We start from the raw sequence: 5,543 nt of genomic DNA, 5'->3' as shown, positions 1-5,543 counted from the left end.
AGATCAGTGCCGCCACCCCACCTCAAAACCCTCACCTTTACCCCATTTCACACACACACACACACACACACACACACACACACACACGAAAACAAGAAAGAAAGAAAAAAAAAAAGGGGAGGGAAAACAGAGAGAGATCCGAGAGAGCAGAAGGGAAGGAGGAGACCGCGCCGCCACTATGTATCATCACCGTCGCGCTGCGTCTAGCCCGTCGCCGAACCGCCATGCGAGGGAGCAGAGGAAGAAGTCATCGCCACTGCTGCCAGCCTCGTCGCACTGGTCTTTGCCGTTGTCGTGTCACCTTGCCCTCGCGGAGAGAGGGAGCAACGCGATTAGAGAGGAGGAGGAAGGAGACCTACACAGCCGTCGAAGCCAGTGTCGCTCAGTCGCCGCCGCTACTGTTCGCGCTGTCGTCGTCGCTAAGAGAAGCCGCTGTCATCGTCCTCCTCACGAGCGATCATCGTCAAACCTGTCAGAAGCCGCCACCGTCGTTGTTTGGGTCTGGCTAGAGGAAAGGAGGTGGCGGTGGTGGATGTTGGCGCTGCTGCATGCGAGAAAGAGGGGCTGGAATCGCTGTAGTTGCCGATGCTGCTGGGGCCAGCCACTGCTTGCTATTCTGAGCTGCACCGTCGTGTTTGTGGCTGCTGGGAGTGTGGCTGTGACAGCCGAAAGTATGACATTCAGATAGTAAAGGTGTTACAATACCAACTTCAACCAATTTGCACGCACAAACTCTCAAAGGATATAATTTTTATGAGCCAACTATCTTATAGAATTTAAATTATGTTGGAATATTATCAATGAATATTTTTAGCATAGCTAAATGATAATTTTTTATTGACAATGGTATGAAAGTGAACAAAATAATATATACTTTGTTCAAAATTTTCACTTTTGTATTCCTTATTTTTTTTCTTTATCTTTTATTTTCTTCTTTATTTGACGTGTTAGTATTCTTTATTTTTCTTTCTGATTTTTTTACATATGCATATTTCTAAAAGCAAAATATCTTTAATGTTGAGTTTTCACCTCTTTTTAGATCTTTAAAATGTGTAACTAAATGAGCTTGTTTGATCCAAACTTGCCAGTACACCGTTGTAAGAAAGCGTATACATTTAAAATTTTATACTTGAAAAAATGGTGTAGTAAAATTTGTTAAAACTAACTATTGGCCAATTGTCCTTGCGATTAATATAGACTATAATATAATATAGCTTTTGTCATAATCTTTAGCAAACGACTACTAAAACTCGCTAATTGATATTGTTATTTATAAAGGTAAGAAAGCATATATAGATCTTATAAAATTAACGAATTAGTTTTCTCACTATTTCAATATCTTAGAGACATTCAATAAATATTATTTTTGTTACCTTCCATCCAAATATGAAAAATAAAAATATAAAAATATTTAAATAAAACTCAATAATTTAAGAACTTTTATCATCTTTTATAGCAAAAGATCTGTTCTTTACAGATCAATAGAATGAAAAACTTAAATCCTTCACTTGCTATTTATATGTTCAATTTTTTTTTAACAGATAATTATGATTTTGCTTCCAAAGAAAAATATCATCATGTTTGAAGTCTGGTTAATAAACAAAATAAAATCAAAGATAAAATCCACTGATACAGAGCTTAATAAATATCACATTTGTAAAATATGATTTTTTTTTTGTGACTGAAATAAACTAAACAAAGAAAAATATTTGTAAAATATGATTAAATATACCAAATTGGGTTAACAATAAAAATATATCAAAAATAAAATAAAAATTGGATTATGATCTTAGATACTAACTTAATTAGAACGAAGGTTCAGTTTGATACTATACTAAAATATTATAGAAAGATTTTGATATTACTTACTGCAAAAATTTTTGCTGAAGACACTTCCAATCTGATGTGATATATGGAAATACTATAAAAGACATATCAAAGGAACTGTTATGACCTCCTTCCCTTGACCCATACAATTCTTAAACACTAATCTTTAATTAAAAGATTTTGGGAGCCAGCTTACAATGTACTCATGATAAAAGATTGATATTTTATAATTGATAAATATTTAGTTGATTACCTTAAACTCTCCATTTGTGAAGTTCTTTTTGCTCTTTTCACTTTATTATTTCCCCAACTCAGAATATGCATCAATAATCTCGGATCTCAAATTTTTCAGGAGTTGAAGCATGGTATAAGCTATCAGTTGCCATAAAAAGCTGTGAAATAGAAAGAAGGAGAATGAGATGATTATCCCTAAGATATACACGGACACGAATAAACAAAATAATTACAAAGTACCAGTATCACATCTAAACACCCTTGACCCTTCCTCTAGTCGGTGGTTATATTTCAGTTGCCAGATCAAAAAGAAAGAAACAGTAGCGAAACCAATGCACTTATTCACCAAGATATTCAAGGAATGAAAAAAAAGGATCCAAGAAACTTTTACAGATATCTCACAAAAAAATTGAAAAAAAAAAATAGTAAAAGTGTCAAGTTTACAAATTAATTTTCAATTCTCATTTATAAAGTAATAACTTTCATCCTTACTAAGTGTAACCTAAAGAATCAAGCAAAAAGAATGATGATGTTACGGTCACTAGAGTAATTTTACAACATCACTTGCATGACTATAGTAAGCCAACGAATCGAGTCTATTTCTTCATTGAAGTTCTGAATTTAAAAAGAGGTAGCAAAGATGTTCGACCGACTTTTCAGGTTCTCCTCCATCTAAATCAGAATGACACATCGATATGAAGAACATTTAAGAAATCATAATTCAACCAATAAATGATTATACATGATAAACAAATAACAATAAGAATATATATGATATACAACATGATATACATATATTTAGGGAGTTTTGTTTTTTATGTTTTAAGAGATGCCTAAGTCTGTTTAACTTTCTAGTAATACAAAATTACTGTTTATTTACGACAATTTCATATGTGTTGAAAAATATATAACAACAACAAAAATTCATTGTATATTGGTCCTACATGGACAAATAAGTGTGCTAAGAATGTTATCTTAGTTATATTTTTTTTAATTTTCAAAAATCTGTAAAAAATAATTAAATGGATGAGTAGAATTGCTTATATATGAATATTTGTTTTAAGATGCTAAATTTACCTACCACAAATATTGAGCACTTGCATATACAAAAATGTTTCTCATTCATTTTTTCCGCATTACTTGCTTCAATTGCCAATGCTTTAAGATTAGGATAACCACTAAAAGCAGGAGATGGATGTATACTTCTTGACATCTGAGAATTTTTGTTTGGCAAAATTGCTCAATAAACTAATACTCCCTTCCATACTTCAATCACAACTAATTAAAAAAATCAATATTTATATCTCATTAGAGTCTCGAGAGAATTGAACATGCTTACCTCTTGTAGTGTGATAACTTTGCCTCTTTCTTATCAAGTAGTTTCTAAAGCTCTGCTAATTTAATATTAAGATTCAGGATATCTCTTTTGAGTAGGTTGATGGCATTCATCTCTAAACTAATCTTCAACAGTGCAGGTAGCTGTGGTTTTTATGAAGACATGGGAACAGAAATTACTGGCAAAGTGAATGCATTTTAGCAACTTTTAACAAAAATATCTTACTCGAAAGTATGCCCAAAATAAAGCTTAGTTACCACTTACCAATACTCAAAAGTACTCTCAAAATAACCCTGCTTGCACTACTCTGAAGGGTAAGCCTCCCATGAACCAAAGAAATGCACAACACTACAACAGAGTTTCACATTTCAACAAAAATTTACTTCACAACCCACTAAATGGAAAAAACCAACAAAAGAAAAAGAATATTACAATATTGTTCAAAAATGGCTAAAATACTTTCACTTACCAGCATAAGTTTTCTCCAGAACTTCCAACTATGAAGTAGTCTTCATTTTGTGCTTGATTTTGTTCTCACGCTACACTGGCTTCTCCTTCCTCTTCTCTCCTTCCGAACCACTCTATCTTCCACTTGCCACCATCTTCCCTTTCCTTCGCCAGACATTCTTCTAATAACAGCATTGACCTACTACATTCTGTATCTTCTCTGCCAAAATATTACCACAATCACACACACAATAAAGGACACAAAGAAGCTTTGGACTTCGTTGGCAATCCATTCAATTAGTTTGTGTTTATTTTTAATTTTGAAATACATGATTACAGGCACACTTTGTTATTAAACTGCACAGAAGGAACTTGCACCAAGCAATTTTTTCTTCCCCTCATATATGTGTATTCTCCCATCTGTTGTCGTATCATTGAATATCACCAACCTTACAACTATACAAAAGCTATTTATGTAATTTAATTGGATTTTTGAAAATTTTAACTAAAAAACTTGTATTAATAATGAAAAATCATTTAAATCAAAAATATTATGCACGTTCAAAGTTTGGTGCAAAAAATATGATTTCTGAAACCTAGCAGCTTTTTGAGGAAAAAGGGTGCATGCATACACGACATGCCACGCGACGCGAGAATTACCCACTATTTTGTGATCTCGCATACGCGGACATGTCATGCATACACGATTTTATTAAAAATCATGGCATGCGTACGCGGAACATGCATGCGTACGCGAGATTTGGCTACTGTCCACAAGACTCGCGTACACACAAGGGACACGTGTACGCGAAGATGTAAACTTTTCACATCTGTGTACACGAACATGGCCTCGCATACGCAGAACCTTTGTTTTGGCCGAAAGTGATATTTTGAATGTTTGAACAATCCTCTAGCCTTCCAAACTTCTGTAACTACCAATTGAGTTTTCCTAGCTGGTGTTTAGATATTTTGGGATGAGCGAGAGTGTATTGGTAAAATAAAAGGGATAATTTCTGTTTTGTAATTAGAGCCGGAGACTTAGGGTTACAAAGTACTGTAGGTCAGTTAGCTAGAGTGGTTTAGTGAAGTGTTTTGAATTAATTAAGGGGAAGATATCGAAGTGTAGAGAAGATAGAATTGCATAAATATATTTTTAATATTATACAACTGATTTTTAAGAAATAATTGTTTCATCTGAGCACTCTTTCTTAAAAGTGCGATCCCAGGAGATGATGGAAGGTTAGGATCCCCTTCTTTATTCCTCCTGGTATTGTAAAATCGCCTCCAGCAAGATGGTGGGAGATTAGGATCCCCTCCTTTATTCCTCCTAGACATATGAGAACGTACCTCCTAAGTAGACGCAAGGGTTGTGGTTTCGCCCCACTTGCTCCAGGTTGGTTAGTATAGAGGCTCCTCGGGTAGATGCAAGGGTTTGGTTCGCCGCACTTGCTCCCGGTTATGATGATTTGAGCTTCCTGTGTAGTCGCAAAGGTTGCGGTTTGCCCTACTTGCTCCAGGATGGAAATTATAAATTATTTGCATCTCATTTCTTTGACCCTGCATCATAAGTTTGGCCGGACACTTATACCTTTTCGGATGAGATCTCCCCCATGGATATATATTGAATGATTATGTTATGATTTTTGAGCTTGAGAATTCGCGCACGCACGGACTGTCCATGGTTAACTACTGGACATGT

The sequence above is a fragment of the Arachis ipaensis genome, chromosome B02 (assembly GCF_000816755.2).
Source record: "Arachis ipaensis cultivar K30076 chromosome B02, Araip1.1, whole genome shotgun sequence".
Classification (NCBI taxonomy): domain Eukaryota; kingdom Viridiplantae; phylum Streptophyta; class Magnoliopsida; order Fabales; family Fabaceae; genus Arachis; species Arachis ipaensis.
The sequence above is the reverse complement of the archived record's forward strand: the minus strand, read 5'-3'. Positions refer to the sequence as shown.